This window comes from Nicotiana tabacum, chromosome 7, assembly GCF_000715075.1.
Source record: "Nicotiana tabacum cultivar K326 chromosome 7, ASM71507v2, whole genome shotgun sequence".
Taxonomy (NCBI): Eukaryota; Viridiplantae; Streptophyta; class Magnoliopsida; order Solanales; family Solanaceae; genus Nicotiana; species Nicotiana tabacum.
In genome coordinates this window covers 60,154,107-60,178,630 of record NC_134086.1, presented here as the reverse complement: position 1 = coordinate 60,178,630, position 24,524 = coordinate 60,154,107, and positions in this window count along the sequence as shown.

The window sequence follows — 24,524 nt, the reverse complement described above, 5'->3', positions numbered from 1 at the left end:
CAGGCTGTGGGAGGAGCACAGACTCCCGCCGCCCGCACTCCTGAGTAGCGAGTGCATGTTGATCAGGTCCCAGAGATTATTCATGTACAGCCTGTAGTCCCAAGTCAGCCCGAAGACAGGGCAGCGGCTTCAGAGGATGAGCAGTGGAGACTTGAGAGGTTCAAGAAGTATCATCCTCTGGTATTCAATGGGTTAGAATCAGATGATGCCTTGGGATTTCTAGAGGAGTGTCACCGTATCCTCCGTACTATGGGTATATCAGGATCGAGTGGGGTTTCTTTCACTGCCTTCCAGTTTCGAGGAGCCACCTATGAGTGGTGGCGTACCTATGAGTTAGACAGTTCGGATGAGGCTTGCTTCACTGACTTGGACCCAGTTTTCAGATATGTTCCTAAGAGAGTTTGTTCCTCAGAGCCTCAGGGACACATGGTGCATAGAGTTTGAGCATTTGCGCCAGGGTAGTATGACTGTCTCGGAGTATGTTGTCCGTTATACCAGCTTGGCTATACATGCCCCGGCCTTGGTTTCTACTGTTTGCATGAGGGTTTGCCGGTTTATTGAGGGGCTTAATCCCAACATTAGGTCTAGCATGTCTCGTGAGTTGGAGATAGATATTTCTTATCAGCAGGTGGTGAGCATTTCTAGGAGGATTGAGGGTATGCATGTTAGGGAGAGAGAGGAGAGGAAGGCTAAGAGCTGCCAAGAGTCGGGCCATTATTCTGGTGCCCGTGCCCCAGCTGCAAGTCGTCATGGTAGGGGTTATATGAGTCGCCATGTTCATTCAGCTCTTCCAGCAGCCAGTGGTACTCCATCTCCTCCTAGGCTTTAGGAACCTTATTATGCACCTCCAGTATCTAGTATGCCTCCTGCGCAGGGTGCTTTCAGTGGTCAGTCCAGTAGACCTGGCCCGTGCCAGTCACAACTACCACGTCCTCTCAGAGCTTGTTTTGAGTGTGGTGACACACGTCATATGGTGAGGGATTACCCCAGACTTAGGAGGGGTGCAGCACCACAAACTTCTCAACTACAGAGTGCCCCGCAGAGTTCTCATGCTATGGTTACAGCTCCAGCTGCTACCCCACCTGCTCAGCCAGCTAGAAGAAGAGTTTGGGGAGGTAGATGTCGCCCTAGAGGGGGAGGCCAGGCCCGATACTATGTCATTCCTGCCTGTACCGAGGTTGTTGCCTCCGATTCTGTCATCATAGGTATTATACTGGTTTGTCACAGAGATGCATCGGTTCTATTCGATCCAGGCTCCACTTATTCTTATGTGTCTTTTTATTTTGCTCCGCGTTTGGGTGTATCTTGGGATTCTTTGAGTTCCCCCATTTATGTTTCTACTCCTGAGGGAGATTCTCTTGTTGTGGACCGCGTTTATTGGTCGTGTTTGTTTGGTTTTAGTGGTTTTGAGACCAGAGCTGATTTATTGTTACTCAACATGGTAGATTTTGATATTATCTTAGGCATGGACTGGTTGTCGCCCCATTATGCTATTCATAATTGTCATGCCAAAACCGTGATGCTAGCTATGCCAGGTGTACCGCGTGTTGAGTGGAGGGGTGCTTTAGATCATAGTCCCAGTAGAGTTATTTCTTTCCATAAGGCTCAGCGTATGGTTGAGAAGGGGTGTGACGCGTATCTAGCTTATGTGAGAGATGTCAGTATTGATACCCCTTCAGTTGATTCAATCCTAGTTGTACGGGATTTTTCTAATATGTTTCCAACTGATCTTCCGGGCATGCCGCCTGATAGAGATATTGATTTTGGCATTGATCTGTTGCTGGGCACTCAGCCCATTTTTATCCCTCCGTATCGTATGGCTCCTCCTGAGTTGAAGGAGTTTAAGGATCAGTTACAGGAATTGCTTGACAAGGGTTTTATTCGGCCCAGTGTATCACCTTGGGGTGCTCCTGTCTTGTTTGTGAAGAAAAAGGACGATTGTATGCATATGTGTATTGATTATCACCAGTTGAACAAAGTTACAGTGAAGAACCGTTATCCTTTGCCTCGTATTGATGATCGGTTTGACCAGTTACAGGGTGCACGAGTGTTTTCTTAGATTGACTTACGTTCAGGGTACCATCAGTTGAAGATTCGGGAGCCAGATATCTCAAAGACTTCTTTCAGGACTCGGTATGGTCATTACGAGTTCCTTGTTATGTCATTTGGGCTTGCCAATGCCCCAACAACCTTTATGCATTTGATGCACAGTGTGTTCCGGCTATATCTTGACTCGTTTGTTATCATCTTTATTGATGATATTCTGGTGTATTCTCGGAGTCAGGAAGATCATGAGCAGCACCTGAGGACAGTTCTCCAGACTCTGAGGGAAAAGAGGTTATATGCAAAGTTCTCAAAATGTGAGTTTTGGTTGGATTCCATGGCATTCTTAGGCCACATGGTATCGAGTGAGGGTATTCAGATGGATCTGAAGAAAGTAGAGGCAATGTAGAGTTGGCCCAGACCATCCTCAGCTACAGAGATCCGCAGTTTTCTTAGCTTGGCAGGTTACTACCGTCGTTTTGTGGAGGGGTTTTCATAGATTGCAGCCCCTATGACCAGGCTAACCCAAAAGGGTGCTCCGTGCCAGTGGACGGAAGAGTGTGAGGCGAGCTTTCAGAAGCTCAAGGCAGCTTTAACTACAGTCCCAATTTTAATATTGCCTACAGGTTCGGGGTCTTACACTGTCTATTATGATGCCTCGAGGATTGGTCTTGGAGCAGTATTGATGCAGGATGGTAGGGTATCGCCTACGCATCCAGATAGTTGAAGGTTCATGAGAAGAATTATCCTGTCCACGACCTTGAGTTAGCTGTTATTATTCACGACTTGAAGATTTGGTGTCATTATTTATACGGTGTGCCTTGTGAGATTTATACTGATCATTGGAGCTTGCAGCACTTGTTCAAGCAAAAGGATCTTAATTTGCGCCAGAGGAGGTGATTAGAGTTGCTGAAGGACTATGATATCACTATTTTGTATCACCCGGACAAGGCCAATGTGGTGGCCGATGCCTTGAGTCGCCAGACAGAGAGTTTGGGGAGTTTGGCTCATATACCAGCAGTGGAGAGGCCCATGGCAATGGATGTTCAGGCCTTAGCCAGCCAGTTTGTGAGATTGGATCTTTCAGAGCCCACTCGGGTTCTAGCTTGTGTGGTTTCTCGGTCTTCCTTATTTGATCGTATCGGGTAGCGTCAGTATGATAACCCTCATTTGCTTGTCTAATATGCTCAAATTACACTTTAATTAAATAGTTTAAGGCGGTCGGTGTCAAATATAATAACCCAACAAGGTTGGGGTCGAATCCCAAAGGGAATAGGTGTGAAAAGGTTACTCAAATAGTGTGTTACTTGACTAAAGTCATAATCCTATTCGGTTAATGGTAACAAGAGTATGAAATGATTTTGGTTTGAAGAAATAACTAATTGTAATATTGAGAATGCAAATAATTTGATTAAAGAAACCAAGGTTGTGTCCCCTTCAATGAAGTGTAATGCTATCAGTGTTAATATAATATATTTCTAATAGAAGGTTCTTTTGATATGCAAATGATTTCTAAATGACTACCTAATATTTTCCAATAGTTGGGCAGTAATTCCTCTTTATGATTTTTCCAAATATAAAAGAGTTGCAATTAAGAACAATCAATATATGCCAAATAAATCCCACTTCTTCCTAAGCGATTCTATTAAATAAGGTTTAAAGCCTTGAGTCTTTGATATTTACTTCTACCAAATTCTAATAACCCACTTTCCCAAGCAAAGTAAGAATTTAATGGCACCTGTTAATGTTTGCAACCACCAACAATAAATGAAGAATGAGAAGCAAATAAATATCAACCAACCATTATATATATATTCAATGTTAAACAGCCATTAACATAACACCCATTTAGGGTCCAAAACCTTAGTATTTAAAGTTAGCTACACATACTAGAATACAAAAGGATGAGAATATTTAATGTCATAAAGCTTACAAAGTACAAAATTCTTCCTTCAAAAGCTTCCAGAAGAGAGGAATAATAAAGCCTTTGATTGTAGATCCAAAATCAGACCAGATGCCCCCACAAAACCCCAATAAATCTATTTATAGTGGGTCAAAACTCGGGACAAAAATCGAACAAAAATACCCTTTTCGGTTAAATATGCCACCGCATATCTGTCGCATAACAGACATGTGGTCCACATTATTGACATGGTCATCGCATCTTCAAACCCTAGTTTCCGGGCCTTCATCACATTCACTTTTTGTGGTCCGCATTACAGATATGCGATCTTATTTCGCGTCGTATTTTCCACCTTCAGCAACTTTCATAACAAGTTTGCGGTCCATTATGCGGCCCGCAAACCTGTTATGCAATCGCATACTAGACCGCATTTCTTGCACTGGACTTTGGCCAACAAACTATTACAGTTTGCGATCCCTTTGAGTATTATGCGGCCCGCATGTTGAATTTGCGGTCTGCATTTCCATATTTGCGATGCATTTTGCTCTTTTCTTGTCTTTTTGTGGCTTTTTGATTTCATTTCCATGCTTTTAAGTCATTAAACCTCATACACTACAAAACACTAAAATTACATAAGTATAAAAGATAATTGCATTTAAAACAAGCTAAAATCTAAGCAATTTGTATTAAATGTGCCGAAATTCTCCGGCACATCATTGTCCTCAAGGACAAGGTTCAGGATGGTGATGCAGAGATGTGACTATTGGTGATGACGGGGTATTGAGGATGCAGGGTTGGATTTGTATACCCAATGTTGATGGGCTTCTGGAGTTGATTCTAGAAGAGGCCCATAGTTCGCGGTATTCCATTCATCCGGGTGCTGCAAAGATGTATCAGGATTTGAGACAGCACTATTGGTGGAGGCGGATGAAGAAAGACATAGTTGGATTTGTAGCTTAGTGCCTCAATTGTCCGCAGGTTGTTTACCGTGAAAATGGTAATAACAATTAAATCTATTGATGGGACTCTAAAAATACGTGATCTATTTTTATGCTAGTTGTTAAGAAGTTGATGCTAGGTATGTGAAGTTTAAAAGACAAAACGCGAACTAAAGTAGAGTTATAACCAAACCGAGGGGTTGGCTATTCGGCCCTCGGACAGACCGATGAGGGGCCTCGAGTTCAATGCCTAGGCTCTGACTCGAGCTATCGGGGATAATCGAGAAAGGGCTAACAGTTAGGATATGATTAAGGGAGGCTCTTTATGGCCAATAACAAGAAATAAATGAAGAACAAGTATGCATGCAATAAATATGAGCAATAATATCGAGAGAGTGTTCATCTATATTTCTTATGAATAGTTGGAGCAACAGAGTTTACAAAGTGCCAAGGATCCCCCTTATATAGGAGGGGAAATCCCAACATAGTACAAAATGCATTAATTATAAAGGTAGAGGGATGGGACAACTAGATAGCATTAGGCTCTGTCAATCACAGTTGCGTGCCTTGGGAACTCCCCTCTCCCCTATTATAGTTGTTAGTATGCACTGCCCCCTAGGGCCGAAACCTGATGACTCTTGAAAGTAGGTCTCGACCTATGTTTCGAACCTCGAGAAGCATGTTCGCGAGGCGGCCTAATGACGGGGAAATCGGGCCCCCGATTTTACCGCATACAGATAGTCTCCGCATTTCTTAGAGTGAAAGTGATAAGAAACGACCTTGAATTTCTTCCTCCTTCGATATTCTTGTAATCGGCAACGGCCACAAGATGCCAAGATACGACATGGACGCTGCTCCTGCAGGTTTCCGCATTGACTATGGCAGTTGGCTGCCTTTTGTCCTTCTTCAATGTACATACGGTGCTTTTATAAATACTCCCATTCTTCTTTTCTATAACCCATTGCGTGCCCAAATCCCTAAAAAGGTTCGCTCTTCCTTTGCTCTCATTCTTTCTCAGGAACGCAACTCTTTTTCTTCCTCCAGAATCTTCTAAGGATGGCAAAACTTCCACCTCTGCTTCTCAGGAGGTTGCGATCTCATCCTCTTCGCTTCTTTCTCAAGGTGAAGTGGCCACATCTCCTCGTGCTGAGGAATGCATCCTAGGATCTTTTGTGATGACCTCCGATTTCCAGGTCGAGAGACCTTCCTCGATGCCAGAGTGTCGTGAGCCCATGACTCGGTATATCAGCTCGGTAATAGACATCAGGAGAGTAAGGGTTGACTGCCGTTGGGGGGATACCGTGCTTATGGAGATCCCTGCTTGGGAAGAAGATATTTCGGCTCATAAAGCCGGTTTTCTAAGTGTGTACACCTATCCATTCACCTTGGGGCCAGTGGGGCCATCCTCGCCCCCGATTGACCCTTTGATTCTCGACTTCTGTCGACGGTATCAGGTAACCCTTGGTCAAATTCATCCTTCATTCTGGCGCGTTGTTTATATGATCAGGGATTACACAAACATGATAGAGGAGATCCCCTTTACCCTCAACCACCTGATCAGGATGCATAGTCCATGTCTCCTCCGTGGGGGCCTAATCAAACTCCGCTGTCATGCCCTGAGGTCCCTTTTTGCCTGCACCGAGGAGCTCAGGAACGGGGGATGGGCAAGCCGATTCGTCCGATTAATGACTTCTGACTTGATCTCGATGGAAAAGATGTTGTTCCCCGAGAGGTGGAATGCGGGGCGTAAGTAAACGTGTTGTCGGGTCTTCCTTTGCTTTTCTTTGACAATATTTCTCCAAGCATCTAACTCAATTTCTCTTGCTTTTTCAGCCATAGAAACCTACCTCGGTGCAGTTTCCGACCTCCAGGATTGGGTCGGCCGCTTATACTCGATTTTCCCATATGTTGAATGAGTGTGGCGAGATTTATCCCGAGCCCGGTTTGAAGCCAAAGATCATGGCAAGCTCCGAACCTTGCTGCATCCACACCCTTTGACGCAAATCACTATTAGTAGTGTTCTTCGTTCTTTGTGTTTAACTTCTTCATTTGTGTAGGTGTGGGGGAAGTCCCTTTGACGAAGGAGGCAACACCCGCTGATGGGGACGCCCTAGTGCCTAACGAGAAGAAGAGAAGGCAGGGGGTATGTCAGTTGGGCCTCCGGAGTTCAAGAGGGTTAAGGTGGAATAATCCAAGGTCAACCCGGCAGCTCCGACCTCGGAGATGGCGGGAAACCATCAATTTGAAGGCAAAGGGGAAAGTTGATTCCCAACGACCCCCGAAGAGTGTATAGACTTGGCCGATCCTCGGGCCGTGGGGATGGAGGCTTTCGAACCAGAGCCTGATGCTGCGGTGGTCTATCTTTATGGTGGGGAGACTATGGATAGAGTATCGAGTACTGCCCCCGAGTTGGCGGGCGGTCAGGATTCTCCCTGAGTCGAGGTGCCCTTGGTAGGCAGTTCGGAGGGGCCCAGCTCTGGGGTCCAGGGTGAACAAGGGATGGAGACTTTGATTGATCTTGCCAACTTTGTGATCATTATTGATTCTCCACAGGTAGTGATCCTACCACCTCAGGGAATGCAAGATTCCCCGTAAGAAGAGACCTCCGATGCAGGGGCACCAGTCAAAGGCAGAGATGCGCTCGAGAGACTGCCAATTGCTCTCGAGGGGATTCCTGAGGTTGACGCTTCATTCGTTTTTGGCGATATGGGCAGACTTTGCGAGCGGGTAATTTTTGCTAACTCTGTATGCCCCTCTGGGCTGCTCCGATCTTTGTTTTTCTAACTTGTCCTTTTTCGTGGATTCAGGCCAAAGCGCTTTACAGCCAAACTTTCACCCAATACCAGGATGAGACGAACTGTCGCGAGTGTGAGAAAGCCTATTTTACCAAGCAGGTTATTCATCCCCCATTTACTATTATCTGAATCTTTGTTAGATTCTAGTGTTTTTAACATCTCGGGCCTGATTTGTGCAGTTGAGAAGGAAAACGCCCTGCTGAGAGAGGAGCTCCGAGCCAGAGATGCTGAAATTTCCGAGCTCAGTCGGTACATAAGGGAAATAACTTCCGAGAGGGACAGCCCCCAGGGGAAGGTAACCTCAGTCGACCATCAGCTCCAGGATGCGAAGGAGGACAGTGACAAGTACAGAGGTCTCCATTCCGAGCTGGTAGCTGCATTATCTAGGATCAAAGTCGAAGTTGAGGCGCTTGTATCCTCGCATGGGGAGGAAGCTATTGTCGCAAGTGCTCGCGTTGAGAGGGCATCTGAGGAGGGTAGCCCGAATTTACCTCGAGCTACGAATCGTGCTTGGACAAATTCTCTAAAGCAGATTGTTGGAGGTATGCTGGGTGACAACTCGGGCGACCTAAGCGATCTCTTATATGCACTGCCATGAGGCTCATTAAGCTGGCGACAATGGCTCTTACGTTTTGCCCTGAGGCATTTGTATTTTAACTATTTTAGTTTCAATCTCAGAGTCGGTTTTGACTTGAGCTCAATCGACCCTCAAGTTTTACATTTATGTAGGCTGGCGACAATGGCTCTTACGCCTTGGGTCGAAGCGACCTTTTATGTGTGTGGCCCTGAGGCTTGTTAGGCTAGCGACAATGACTCTTACGCTTTGCCCTTAGGCATGTATAGTTAAATATTTTAGGTCCAGTCTCCGAATCGGGCTACGACTCAAGCTCGTTTTGACCCTCAAGCTTTCAAATTTTAAGCTGGCGACAATGGCTTTTACGCTTTTAGTCGTTGCGACCTTTTATGTGTGTGGCCCTGAGGCTCGTTAGGCTTGCAACAATGGCTCTTTTGCGCTTGGTCGATGTAATCTTTTATGTAGGCTTTATTTTCCTCTCGTTAAGGACTTTTGAAATGATTTTTCTTGACCCGTCATCGATTCAGGAAGAACCTCAAATTCAAGTCATTTGCGGCGATGTTCGAGCACCTCGGAAGGTTTGGCTTGTAGGCTGAGTAGCTTGAAGCCTTATGATTTGGAGCTGACATGGTCGAAGCTCTTTTACCTGTCGAGGGTAGCATGTTTCACCAGTTCTTTTCGAAGTAGATTCGAAGTAATGGCCTATGATTTTGTAGCGGCGGTCGGGCGTCCCTGAGTCGCGTTAATTCGGCTGGTATAGTCGTATGACCATAGTCATTTGTGTTTGGCCGGAGCCATATTTGGTCTCGAGTGTAGTAGTTTAGGCATCTATATCAAGGGTATGCCCTTTCGAGAGTTTTACAAATTCGATATATAGCCTAAACATCGGAATTGAGTTTATGCCTGTAGTAAGGTCTTACAAATTTTTCATGCCTTTTGAGGTCTTACAGTTTTTGTTGATACTTGGTACAAGTATGATTCATGCCTTGCTTGAGGTCTTACAGTTTGTGTTGTTGATACTTGGTACAAGTATGATTCATGCCTTGCTTGAGGTCTTACAGTTTGTGTTGTTGATACTTGGTACGAGTTTTATGAGACTGAGTCTGCCCGCTCAGGGTCTTACGGCCTCGGGTTTTTAAAGAATGGCGTTTGGTGAAAGTCTCTGAGTTACCGAGTCTTCTTTGGCTCGGGAGCCATTACTCGTGAGCTCAGAATTGCCTCACTGAGGGCTTACGATTTCGGAGATTCTGACCCTGAGGTCATGCAGGTGCCAAGTTATTGACGCCAGTCTCCTAGTATTCGGGATGCTCTTGGTGGAGGAATCTTTGTTGAGAAAACGTTGAGTTTCCTTTGGAGTATGAGGTGCTTTGGCAGAAGACATTCTTTGATTTCTTGGCACAAGTACATGTCGTTTTGTTGCCGTGGGTCTAGCTTATACGGGCACGGTTCATTCTACCGTTTGGCCCGGTACATCATTTTCCTATTGGAATCCTGTTTGGCGTTCCTCGATTTTTCCGAGTGGGTGGCCTTTCGAGGGTGTGCCCTCCAGTGTTCGGGGTTTATTGCAAATGAAGCCTCAAACAGTTGTTGTATTCCCCTTAGGTAGCATATAGGTGTTGCCTCGTTAAAACCTTGCCGTTAAAACCCTCTTTGGGACAAAATACGGTCGAAGGAAAAGAGTTCAACGCTTGCTCGAGGGTATTTATGGAATTTTTTATCGGATGCCCTAGCAGTAATATTGTTTTAGCATCAATATATTCTAATTGCTCGGAAGTTGTTTGCCCTCCATGGTGTCGAGCTTATAAGATCCATTGTCGACTACTCCGAGAACACGGTACGGTCCTTCCCAGTTCTGGCCCAGCTTCCCTTCATTAGGGTTTCGGGTATTGAGAGTGACCATCCTTAGGACTAAGTCCCCGATCCCTAAATACCCAAGATTTGTTCTCCTATTATAATATCTTTCGATTCTCTGCTTCTGGGCGACCATCCGGATCAACGAGGCTTCTCGTTTCTCATCTAGTTGTTCGAGGGCCGTTGTCATGGCCTTATTGTTCGAGCCCTCATTAGTATGCTGGAATCTAGCGCTCGGCTCCTCAACTTCCACTAGTATCAAAGCCTCGACACCGTATACTAGAGAGAAAGGCGTTTCCTCGGTGCTTGATTTTGAAGTTGTTCGATATGCCCATAGCACCTCGGGCAGCGTTTCTCTCCATTTTCCCTTGGTGCTCTCTAGTTTCTTTTTTAAGTTCTGAAAGATGGTTTTATTTGTGGATTCAGCCTGGCCGTTTACACATGGGTGGTAAGGCGTTGACAGGATTCTCTTTATTTTGTGATCTTCAAGGAACTGTGTTACCTTGCTCCCGATGAACTGCCTCCCATTATGGCATGTTATTTCAGATGGGATTCAAGATCGGAAAATGATGTGATCCCATATAAAGTTTTTGACTTCCTTTTCTCTTATTTTTTCGAAGGCCTGCGCTTCCACCCATTTTGTAAAGTTGTCAGTCATAAACAAAATGAATCTAGCTTTACCTGGTGTCGTCGGTAAAGGACCGACGATGTCCATTCCCTATTTCATGAATGGCCATGGTGATAAAATGGAATGTAGTTGCTCGCTGGGCTGGTGAATCGTGGGAGCGAATCTCTGGCATATGTCGCACTTTCAGATGAATTCTTTGGTGTCTTTTTCTATGTTGTCCCAAAAGTAGCCTGCTCTGATCACCTTTCGGGCTAAGGAGTCGTCGCTAGAATGATTTTCACAAGTACCCTCATGAATTTCTCGAAGTACATAATCTGTGTCACCTGGCCCTAGGCTTACCGCCAGGGGGCCATCGAAAGTTCTCCTGTACAGAGTCTCATTTTCGTCAAGCGAGAACCGGGTTGTTTTGGTTCGTCGGGCCCTTGATTCTTTTGGATCTGCGGGAAACTTCTCGTCCTTTAAATAATCAATATATTTATTCCTCCAATCCCATGTTAGGCTAGTGGAATTAATCTCTGCGTAACCTTCCTCGACCATTGATTTAAACAATTAGACAATAGCCTCGGGGAGTAGGTCCTCTTCTTCAACAGAAGATCCCAGATTCACGAGGGCATCGGCCTCGCCATTCTGCTCTCGAGGTACATGGACTAAGGTCCATTTTTTGAAGCGACGCAGTGTGACTTGGATTTTTTCCAAGTATCTCTGCATCATGTCTTCTCGAGCTTCGTAGCTCCCATTCACCTAGCTTACCACGAGGATTGAATCGCATTTTGCCTAGATGGTCTCGGCTCCCAAGCTTTGGCCAGTTCTAAACTTGCAATCATAGCCTCGTACTTGGCTTCATTGTTAGTCAATTTTGCAGTTTTTATGGATTGTCTGATTATGCAGCCAACGGATGGTTTTAGGACTATATCGAGCCCGAATCCTCTTATGTATGTGGCGCCGTCTGTGAATAGGGTCCATACCCCGAAAGACGTGCCTAATTTTATGAAAGGTCCCTCTCTACCTCGGGTACGAGGGAGGGCGAATCAGCCAAGAAGTCCACCAGAATTTGGAACTTGCTTGCCGTTCGAGGTTGATACTCGATATCATACCCTCCAAGTTCGATGGCCCATTTTGCCAGTCGACCTGTAGCTTGGGTTTGTGCAGTATGCTCTGGAGGGGGTACGTCGACATAACGCAGATACGGTGACATTGAAAATAGGGCTTCAGCTTTTGCGAGGTGCTTATTAGCACGAGAGCCAATTTTTCTAGATGGGGATACCTGGTTTTGGTGTCCCTCAAGGTACGACTTACATAATAAACAAGAAATTGATAACCTTGCTCCTTCCATACCAGTATGCCGCTTACCACTATTTTAGACACGGCCAGGTACAGATATAGTGTTTCATCCTCCTTTGGCGTATGCAGAAAAGGTGGACTGGTCAGATATCATTTTAGTTCCTCCAAGGCGTGTTGGCATTCTGGAGTCCATTCGAAGTTGTTCTTTCTTTTGAATAAAGAGAAGAAATTATGGCTCTTGTCTGATGACCTTGATATGAATCTACCCAGGGCTGCTATCCGCACTATTAGCCATTGTACGGCCTTTACATTGTTCATCACCGTGATTTCTTCGATGGCCTTTATTTTGTCAGAATAAATCTCGATCCCCCTGTTTGATACCATGAAGCCCAGGAATTTGCCTGAACCCACTCCGAAGGCGCATTTCTCGGGGGATGAGCTTCATGTTGTAACTTCTGAGGATGTCGAAAGTTTCCTGCAAATGAGTCAAATGAACCTCTGCGCATAGGAAAGTAACTACCATATCATCAATATATACCTCCATTGATTTACCTACTTGACGCTCGAACATTTTATTAACTAGGCGATGGTACATTGCCCCTGCATTTTTTAGCCTGAAAGGCATTATGTTGTAGCAGTATGTACCATACTTTGTGATGAACGAGGTTTTTTCCCTATCCTCGGGGTTCATCTGGATTTGATTATACCCCGAGTAGTCATCGAGAAAGGTAAGGTTCTCATAGTCGGTCGTAGCATCGATCAAACGATTGATGTTAGGCAATGGGAAGGAATCTTAGGACACGCTTTATTCAAGTCTTTATAATCTACGTACATTCTTAGATTGTTTCCCTTTTTAGGAACCACTACTACGTTGGCCAGCCATTCAGGTACTTTACCTCTCTAATGGATCCTATTTTAAGAAGTTTCGTTACCTCTTCTTTGATGAAGGCATGTTTTAGCTCGGACTATGGTCTTCTTTTCTGCCTTACGAATTTAAACTTAGGATCAACGCTCAGCCTGTGGGAGGTTATTTCTGAATTCTTGTCATATCTAAGTGGGACCAAGCGAAAAATTCGATATTGTTCCTAAGAAATTGAATGAACCCTTTCCTGAGTTCAGGGGTCAACCCCGTTCCTAGGTATACCTTACGATCCGGGAGGTGTTCGATTAAAATGGTCTGCTCTAGCTCTTCGACTGTCGATTTAGTTGTGTCTGATTCTTCAGGGGCGATGAAGGTCCGAAGAGCGAGGAAATCTTCACCGTCATCCTCGGGGTCTATGTATTCCTCACTTTGTCTGAGATCGGGTGTGTGGGGATCGGTGCCTTGTGGTGAACTGCAAACATTTCTTTCACCGCCCATTGTTCTCCATGTATGGTCGTTATGCCATCCTTCGTGGGAAATTTTATCACCTGGTGTAAGGTTGACGGTACTGCCCTCATGTTGTGTATCCAAGGCTTGCCAAGCAATGCATTGTACCTCATGTCGCCATCGATGACTTGGAACTCGGTGTTCTGAATCGCGCCGGACGTGTCGATCGGGAGGGTGATCTCTCATTTCGTTACTTCGCCGGTCATGTTGAAGCCGTGGAGGACTCAAGGGATGGGGGCGACTCGATCGAGCAGCCCCAGTTGTCCTACTACCTCTGATCTGATTATGTTGGTCGAGCTGCCTGGATCCATGAGCACACGTTTTATCCTGGTATTGTTTAAAAGAAACGAGATCACCAGTGCATCATTGTGCGGTTTTATCATGGCCTCGAGATCCTCCTCGCTGAACGCGAGGGTATCTTTAGGCACGCAGTTTCGGGTCGGTCCCTCTTCTGTGTGGACATTCTTATCCATTTGAACATAGGTCATTGGGGGACGTCGGTTCCTCCAATAATCATATAGATGTCATATAGGAGAGTCTCCCCTTCTGCCCGGGTTGAGTTTTGCGGTGGTGTACCGACATCTAGAGTAGTCATGTCCTTCTCTTTGTGGTTTTCGAGGTTGTTGTTCTCAACTCTGTTCATTGAGCCAGACATTTTTTCTTGAAATCGAAGATCTTGGATAAGAAAAAGTGTGAAAGGCAACTTGCGTTGTGTAGTGAAACAAGCAAGAAAATAATTACTATTATTTTTAGCCCCGCGGCGGACGCCAAACTGTTTACCGTAAAAATGGTAATAATAATTAAATTTATTGATGGGACTCTAAAAATATGTGATCTATTTTTATGCTAGTTGTTAAGCATTTGATGCTAGGTATGTGAAGTTTAAAAGATGAAACACAAACTAAAGTAGAGTTATAACCAAACCGAGGGGTTGGCTATTCGGCCCTCGGACCGACCGATGAGGGGCCTCAAGGTCGATGCCTAGGCTTGGGCTCGAGCTATCGGGGATAATCGGGAAAGGGATACCAGTTAGGATATGATTAAGGGAGGCTCTTTATGGCCAATGACAAGCAATAAATGAAGAGCAAGTATGCAGGCAATAAATATGAGCAATAATATCGAGAGAGTGTTCTTCTATATATAGGAGGGGAAATCCCAACATAGTACAAAATGCTTTAATTATAAAGGTAGAGGGATGGGACAACTAGATAGCATTAGGCTCTGTCAATATCAGTTGCGTGCCTTGGGAACTCCCCTCTCTCCTATTATAGTCGTTAGTATGCGCTGCTCCCTGGGGCCGAAACCCGACGGCTCCCAAAGATGGGTCTCGACCTTTGCTTTGAACCTCGAGAAGCATGTTCGCTAGGTGACCTAATGACGGGGAAATCGGGCTCCCGATTTTACCGCATACACAGGTGAAGTATGAGCACCAAAGACCGGGTGGGTTGCTTTAGCAGATAGAGATTCTGGAGTGGAAGTGGGAGCGGATCACCATGGACTTTGTAGTTGGGCTCCCACGGACCTTGAGGAAGTTCGACGCCATTTGGGTGATTGTGGATCGGCTGACCAAGTTCGTGCATTTCATTCCTGTGTGTACTACCTATTCTTCAGAGCGTCTGGCGGAGATTTATATCTGGGAGATTATTTGTCTGCATGGTATTCCAGTTTCCATCATTTTAGATAGGGGTACTTAGTTCACATCACGGTTCTATAAGGCCATTCAGCATGAGTTGGGTACTCTGGTGGAGTTAAGTACAACATTTCACCCTCAGACGGACGGACAATCCGAGCGCACTATTCAGATTCTTGAGGATATGCTTCGTGCATGTGTGATTGAGTTTGGAGGGTCTTGGGATCAGTTTTTACCATTGGCAGAGTTTGCCTACAACAACAGCTATCAGTCTAGCATTCAGATGGCACTGTATGAGGCCTTATATGGTAGGTGGTGTAGATCCCCAGTGGGTTAGGTTGATCTAGGTGAGGCTAGATTATTGGGCACAAACTTGGTTCAGGATGCTTTGGAGAAGGTTAATGTGATTCAGGATAGACTCCGTACAGCCCAGTCCAGACAGAAGAGTTACGTGGACCGGAAGGTTCGTGATGTTTCCTATATTGTTAAAGAGAGGGTTCTGCTTCGGGTTCCGCCTATGAAGGGCATTATGAGATTTGGGAAGAAGGGAAAGTTGAGTCCGATGTTTATTGGCCCTTTTGAGATATTGAGGCATGTTGGGGAGGTCGCATATGAGCTTGTCTTACCTCCTAGATTGGCAGGAGTCCATCCGGTATTTCATGTTTCGATACTCTGGAGGTATCACGGTGATCTGTCGCACATGTTGGATTTTAGTTCAGTCCAGTTGGATAAGGATCTATCTTGTGTTGAGGAGCCAGTGGCAATATTGGACAGGCAGGTTCAAAAGCTGAGGTCAAAGAACATTGCATCAGTAAAGGTTCAGTGGCGGGGTCAGTCGGTCGAGGAGGAGACCTGGGAGACCGAGCAGGATATGTGTAGCCGTTACCCTCATCTTTTCACTACTTTAGGTATGTCTCTATGCTCGTTCGAGGACGAACGAATGTTTAAGTGTGGGAGGATATAATGACACGGTCGGTCGTTTTAAGAATTTACTCCCCGATTCCCTATTATCTACTTTCCCTGTGTTTGTTTCTGCTATTGTGAGTTTCCGGGAGGGTTTATTTAGAGTTTCGGAGAGTTTTCAAACACTTAGTCCTTAAATGAGAGCTTAAGTTTTGAAATTTGACCGTAGTCGGAACAGTGTGAAGACAGTCTCGGAATGGAATTCTGATGGTTCCGTTAGCTCCGTTGGGTGATTTCGGGTTTAGGGGCGTGTTCGGATTGTATTTTGGAGGTCCGTAGCAAATTTAGGCTTGAAATGCCGAAGTTGAATTTTTGAAGTTTCCGGTTCGATAGTGAGATTTTGATCCGAGTGGCGGAATGGAATTCCAGAAGTTAGGGTAGCTCCATAGTGTTGAATGTGACGTGTGCGCAAAATTTTAGGTCATTCGGATGAGGTTTGATAGACTTTTTGATCGAAAGCGTATTTTGAGAGTTTTTGAAGTTCCTAGGCTTGAATCTGATGTTGTTTAAGGTGTTGTGGAGATTTGTATAAGTTTGGACAGTGGTATATGACTTGTCTGTTTTATTGGTTGAGGTCTTGGGGGCCTCGGGATGATTTCAGGTGGTTAACGGGAAGTTGAAAAGTTAGAGTTTGCAGCTGAAGTCTTTGGGCTGCTGTCATAACCGCATCTGCGGTTGAGAGGCCGTAGATGCGGGGTCAAGCCGCAGAAGCGACCAAGAGGAAAGTGAGCAGAAACCACATAAGCGGATATGTTACCGCACCTGCGTGACCGCAGATACGGCATATGGGTCACAGGAGTAGAGAGGAAATTTTAAGTGAGAACCGCAAAAGCGGTTCCCTTGACCATAGAAGCGGTATCACAGATGCGAAAATTGAGCCGCATATGCGACTTTGCTAGGCAGAAAAATCAAAATTCGAGGGTTTAGTTTCAAAAAGTTAAAAATTGATTTGGAGCTCAGGAGAGAGCGATTTTGGGAGCAATTTGAAGAGGAAGTCAGTGGGTAACAATTCTTTAACCCTTTCTAGTCGTATTCCATTAATCTTTTGTTAGTTTTGTCATTTAATTTCGGATTGGAGATTAAGTTCTTAGACCTAGAATTCAAATTTTGATTGGGAATTCGACCTTAGATTTGGATAATTTTGATATAAATGAACTCGTGAGAGTATGAAGATTCTGAAAATATAAATTTTACTTGATTCCGAGATGTGGGCCCGAGGGGCATTTTGGTCATTTTTACCTAATTTCGCGTATTAGCTCAGAATTTATTTGTGGAATCAGTTACTTGAAGTGTTATTTACATTATGCAATTGAATTGAATAGATTTGGGTCATTTGGAGTCAAGTACTCGTGGCAAAAACGTGGTTTCAGGTTGATTTTGAGCTGGTTCGAGGTAAGTTGCTTGCCTAACCTTGTGTGGGGGATCTTCCCCTTAGGATTTGGTATTATTTATAATTGAAATGCCTTGTACGTGAGGTGACGAGTGCGTACTTGTGCTAATTGATGAAAATCTAGTTTTCATTAAGTAATTACTAGTATGTTTCTTTTCCTGTTTATATTACTTGCAATTTAAGCCTGTTGTTAGCTTAGGAAAGCATGTCTAATTGACTTAATTGCCTTACTTGCTCAAACTGCCTTATTTGGATTGTGTGCAGCATGTTAGGTTAGAAATACCTATTTTACCTTAGTATGGAACTTGAATTGAACCGTGTACTCTTCTTGTTGTTGCTGTGTGTTTACTTTGGGACTACGGGGACGGTATCCGGGGAGATCCCCCTGTATGTTTACTTTGGGACTATGGAACGGTATTCCGGGAGATCCCCCGGCACATTTACATTGGAACTACGGGACTGCACCTCGTAGATTCCCCCTGTACTAAGTATTTACATTTGGGACTACGGATCGGTATTCCGGGAGATCCCCTCGTATTATGAGTTGGACTACGGGATGGTATCCCGGGAGATCTACTGGATATTTATATTTGGGACTACAGGACGATATCCTTGGAGATCCCCGTTTGTTATCTTTATGCTGAGTTGTATTTCTTTCTGTGTTTACTTTGCCTCTGTAGTAGTTGTTGTTGTCCTTTATATCCTGTATTACTTTTACTGTTGTACTTACTTATACTGTTTTGTTCTACACTGTTGAATCTTATATTTTATTTAACCTCAGTAGGGCCCTGACCTTCCTCGGCACTACCCGACCGGGGTTAGGCTTGGCACTTAATGAGTACCGATGTGGTGTACTCATGCCCTTTCTGTGCATGTTTTTCATGTGCAGATCCAGGTACTTCCACTCAGACTTATCACGCTTAAGACGAGGCGCTTGTAGAGACTTCGAGGTATATCTGCCGCGTCCGCAGACCGAAGAGTCCCTTTCTACTCTCCCTTTTTGTACCAGCCCTTCTGTACTTTCGTTTCTTTGTTAGATATTCTGGAGTTAGATGCTTATAGACATTCAAAGGCTTGTGATCATGAGATTTCGGGTTTTGGAAAATGTTATTAGTTTCGAGAGTTGTTATTGTGTATGTCGAGCGGCATTTTAAACACTATTTTATTTCTCTATTTCGGTTTTTAATTTATTTCTTCCGTAATTGTTGTTTATATTCTGCATCGTTAGGCTTACCTAGTCGTAGAGACTAGGTGTTGTCACGATGGTTCACGGAGGGCGAACTGGGGTCGTGACAGTAGGATATGCAACCAATAGTAAAGCATATCAATTTCTAGTTCATAAATCAGAAAATTCTTATATTCATATGTATACGATAATAGAATCAGATAATGCTAAATTCTTTGAAATATATATATATAAAAGAAAATTCCTATATTCATATGTATACGATAATAGAATCAGATAATGCTAAATTCTTTGAAATATATATATATAAAAGAAAATATATATCCGTAAATAAGGGAATGTGAGTCGTCTAGTGAAAGTCCAAGTGATATCGAGAAAAAGCAAAGGAAAGTACGTTGAATGAAAAAAACTCAAGAAGTAGTAAATGTCAAAGGACAACTATTTCCTTTGGACCAGACTTTCTGATATTCCTGTTGGAAACTAAGCTTCAAACGTTTAAAGAAGCAATGTCTTCCTCGAAAGCACAATATTCGAAAGAGACAGTCAATAGTGAAATAGAATCCATATTAAATCACCATATTAGGGAATTGGTTGATGTTCCTCCAGGGAACAAGCCTTTAGGTTCCAAATGGATTTTCAAGAGGAAAACGAAAGATGATGAAACTATTGATAAATATAAAACAAGATTTGTTGTAAAAGAGTTTAGACATTGAGAAGGTCTAGATTATTCTGATACATACTCGCCGGTAACAATAATTATATCCATTCGAGTGATAATAGTGTTGGTCGTCGTGCATGGACTTCAAATCCATCAAATGGATGTAAAACAACCTTCTTAAATGGAAATTTAGAGAAAGAAATTTACATACAACAACCTGAAGGGTTTGTAGTTCTCGAAAAAGAAAAGAACGTATGCCGACTTGTTAAGTCACTCTTCCCACTAAAATAAGTACTCAAATAATGGCATGTGAAATTTGAACAAATAATGTTTTCAAATAAATTTAAAATTAATAAATGTGATAAATGTGTTTACATTAAGAACACTCCAAACTACATAGTCATCATTTGTTTATATGTTGATGAGATGTTATCACCGACATAAATGTTACTAAGTATATGCTTTCTAGAAAGTTTGATATAAAAGACTTAGAAGTTACAAATTTAATTCTAGGAATTAAAATCCAAACACTCCTCAAGATCTAGCATTGTCTCAATTTCATTATATTAAAATGGTACTTGAAAAATTCAAGTATTTAGATTTCAAAGTTGCAAAGACTCCACTTGATGTAAATATTATTCTTACAAAGAATCTAGGTCATAGCAATTCTCAATTAGACTACTCCCGAGTGTTGAAAAATTTGACGTACATCATGAATTGTACACGACCTGATATAACTTGTGCAATAAGTAAACTTAGTCGATTCACAAGTAATCCCAACAAACATCATTGAATGGCAATAAAACGAGTTTTGGGTATTTAAAACACACCCAAGATTATGCTTTACACTACAATAAGTATCATGCGGTAATTGAATGATATAGTGATGCAAATTAGATCACCGGATCAATAGAATCTAAATCCACGAGTTGATACATTTTTACCATTGGTGGATGAGCAGTGTCTTGAAAATCATCCAAATATACATGCATCGCTCACTCTACAATAGAATCTGAGTTTATAAACTTTAGACAAAGCTGGTGAAGAAGTTGAATGGCTCCAAAAAAATTTGGAAGATATTCCACTTCGGCCAAAACCAGTGGCTCCTATATGTATACGTTATGATAGTCAAGCAGCAATAGAAAGGGTTGGAAGTGTTACGTATAATGAAAAATCTCGTCATATACAATGAAAACATAATACCGTTAATTAATTTCTCTCTAGTGGAATTATTACAATTGACTATGTAAGGTCAAAAGATAATGTGTCAGATCCGCTTATAAAAGGCCTAACTAGAGAGGCTGTTGATTAATTATCGAAGAGAATGGGACTCTGTCGAGGACAACTTATTGTGGTGGTAACTCTACCTAGAAGACTGGAGATCCCAAGATCTAGATTCAAGGAGACCAAACAAAGTCATTAATGATGGTTCAACATTGTCAAACAAAACTATGGTCTATTCTCGTGCGAAGACAATATTGAGTATCAAGGATAAAGCATTAAGACTTTTAATGATTTCTATTTTGATATAGAATATATCAAATAGTGTATCTATGGGATAACACGTTTAGGAATCATCTATGTAAGTGTGAAGTGTAAGTCGTTTCAAATAGAATTTTGTAAGGCCAGTTCTCTATGCACTTATAAACAAGGCTATGTTCATGGCTGGAATGAACATAACAATGAGAATCAAAGACGGTTAAAGGGTTGATTGTGTGACTTATGCTTGTCTAGTTATACAACAATATTTGATGGTTCAAAGATATCAAATCTACCGATTGACCGAGTATATCCGACATAAGATCACTATAGAAAGTTCAAAGGAAAACTTACTTATCCATATGCGATTAGCATTGGTGGTAAATCACATAATTTTTTCATGCATACATATTTTTTAGATAGTCATTCTCCATTCATGTGGGAGGGTTATTGGAGTTTTAAAAAAAAGTGTGAATGAGAAATTGAGGGAAAAGAATTAGATGAAAACAAAAAGTTTGAAGTGTTCCTTTTACTAAGGCACTTTGTTCCTCATCAGAAAATAAAAAGAAAATCCCCTGTTCTTATATAGAGAAGCACATCTTCTAACTCTTAAAAGAGTTGAGAAGAAGTAGTGCCCCGCGCCGTCGTCGTCGTCGCTTGCTCGCTCGTCTTGGCTCGGATTCGGATTCGGATTCAGATTCAGATTTGGTCAAATGATCTGATTGATTGATATGTTTTTTGGACCAGATTTATTTAATTTCTTTTTCCTAATATTATTCGCGTGAAATTTTATTAGTAGATTCGTGATTTAAATTTATTATTTCCACCAGTAATTTCTAAATTAAAATTTATGGATTTTTCAAACGGTCCCTAACAGAAATTTTAAGTACTTATGTTAAACAGACACCGATTTCCGTACAGGCACCTATGTACCTGTTCAGACTCCAACTTGTCGGCTATAATTCAAATGCTGGGCTTTATTTTTCACTCACCAAAAATCTGAAAACACTCTCCCCTCTCTCTTCTATATATTGTATAGTTTTTTCGAAGCAAAAACGTAATTGTCCAGTGTGATTTGCAGTCATTTGTTGAGTTTGATGAAGTTCTGTAATTTTCATTATCAATATTATAGAATAGTTGTTATGTCCATCATGGGATGAATTAATCCAATAATTTTGAGCAACAACGAAGGAATTAAATTCTTTAGGGAAACACAGTTTCCTGTTGGGATCGGAACATTTTAATTATCCTAGTTCTGTTTCGGTTTTATTTTCTGCAGAATTTATTTTCGAATACAATTGAGTAACATGTTGTTCATAATATTGAAATACTGTTCCACATTGTTGCTATATTTTGGCATTGTTTATCTTCGCCAAAAATCCATTTTGGTTTGGCTTTGCAACTCGTTTATTTTGATTCACGCTTTTATTCTTGGGAATTTTTTAATTCTTATACACTATTTGAAACTTTATTACTCTTAATGTCCAGGTTTAGTTAATTACCCGGCATAAATAAGTTCTGTTTACAAAATATATGCAATCTACCTGCTCTCAATCCATTATTTAGTTACACCATTTTCCTCTTTTCCTCTCCTCTCTCCCCTCTTCTTTTTTTTTTTTTCCAGATTCTCTCTTTCTCCCTCTATCTTCGGCAGAAGCTATAAATCTTGCATAGAAGTGAATTTAAACATACAATTTCTTGATATTTGATGTATTGAAAAAAGGACTAAAGATGGAAGCGAGACAGCATGCTGCTGGTACATTATTCTATCTTACATCAGTAGAAGAGTACCGTAAAATGATAGGGCTATTCCATCACTTTTGGAGCTGCTCAGAAATGGTACTGACCGTTGTAAAAAGAATGCCTTGGTCACCATTTTTGGCCTACTAATGCGCCCCGAAAACCAAGAGTAATTGCTGCTGGATTAGTCCCCTTGCTTGTTGATCTGTTGAAATCTTTCGAAAGGGAAGATCTCATTACAGATTCTTTAGCAGTTTTATCAAGTCTTTGTGAAAGGCTTGATGGAACAATGGTTCTTCTTTATGCTGGAGCTTTACCTATTATTATCGATGTTTTGAATTCGTGCAATTCAAGGACAGCAAAGGAGCATTGTGTCTCATTGTTGCTGGCTTTGTGCATAAATGGTGGGGAGATGGAGTTCCTGTTTTAGTAAAGGACTCATCTCTTATGGGAAATCACTGTGAACTTGGAGGAATTCACTGTGTTGTTCAACTTTCGTACAATATGTCTTTTGTATATTTTGTATCTGATTTATACATAGTAAAAATAAATTTCATACAACTAATTATATATTATACAATTTATCTACAACTCATCTACAACTTTCACACATTATTTCTACTCAATTAAATACAACTACAATAAGATACAACTTAAATACAAAATTTATATAATATGTCTTTTTTATATTTTGTATCTGATTTATACATAGTAAAAACAAATTCCATACAACTAATTATATATTATACAGCTTATCTACAATTTATCTACAATTTTCATACATTATTTCTACCCAATTATATACAATTATAATATCATACAACTTAAATACTAAACATGTAAAAATTTGGCAAAAACTTAAAGTACATTATAGTTATTATTACTATAACTATTATTTTCAAATGTAGTCTTATTATTTGTAAACTTATTTATAGATAATATTTTTACTCGTCCTAATATGTTTATAGCTTTAATTTACGATGTATTAGGAGACTTCAATAGTTGTGAACTTGAAATTACAAAGTCTGAAAAATATTTACGTTTGGGTTAGTATTTACGATAAATAGTTTAATAAAAAATATAGTGAGGCTATCATTCGTTTGACTGAATGCCAAGGAAAACATTAAAAATGATGACTTATTTATAATATACTTTATTTTCTACTATTTTATCCTTAAATTTCTTATAAAGAAATACGTACAATATATTACTATTAATTTAGCTATATAAATATTGGTATCTTATTTATGCTTTAATTATCTATTGGGTTTCTGCTTTGACATGTATAAGTTTAACAAAAAATTTAAAATACATTATTGTTTATTATTACTATAATATAAGTATAATTATTTTGAAAATTGTATTCCTATCTTTTGTAAACTTATTTATAGATATATATTTTGCTCGTCATGTTACGTCTATAGGTTTGATTTATGATTTATAGGTTTGATTTATGATGTATAGAAAATTTCAATAGGTTTTGAGTTAAAATTAAATCTATTCTTTTATTGGTAAATTTTAATGTACATGTACCCTTTAATTATTTTAAGTTATTTGTTGTAAAGTCGTTGATAGTGAATAACCTTTGGAATATTTACACTAAAAGAGTGACATTTTGAATTTAAGAAAGAAAAAAAAAAGAATAAGGAGTTCTCACGGCAGGAGACTTTATTTGCTTCCCCTGCTTATTCCCTTTCATTTAATGTCACTTTATTTTTACTAAAATAGTAAAATTCTAAAGAATTAAAGGAGTCCGACTTCTAAGTACACGCTAGTTTCCTACTTTGACATTGCTAGTATTTCTTTTACATATATGGTATATTATATAGTTAAATAAGGAAAAAGATAATATAAAAAATTTAGGTGATTTTGAAGTCCTTAATATTAGAAAAATAGTTAAATGACTATTTTGTCTAACGTGTACTCTATTTTTAAAAATTAAAAAAGACGAACAACATTTCGCTAAGGACCTTCGTGTTTTTAATATAGTATAGATATAGATTATTGCTTTTATGTTTTAACCTACTTGTTGTAAAGCCCGAAATTTTTTCATGTTTTATTTTGAACTAATTACAACTTTAGTAACATGTTTAAAA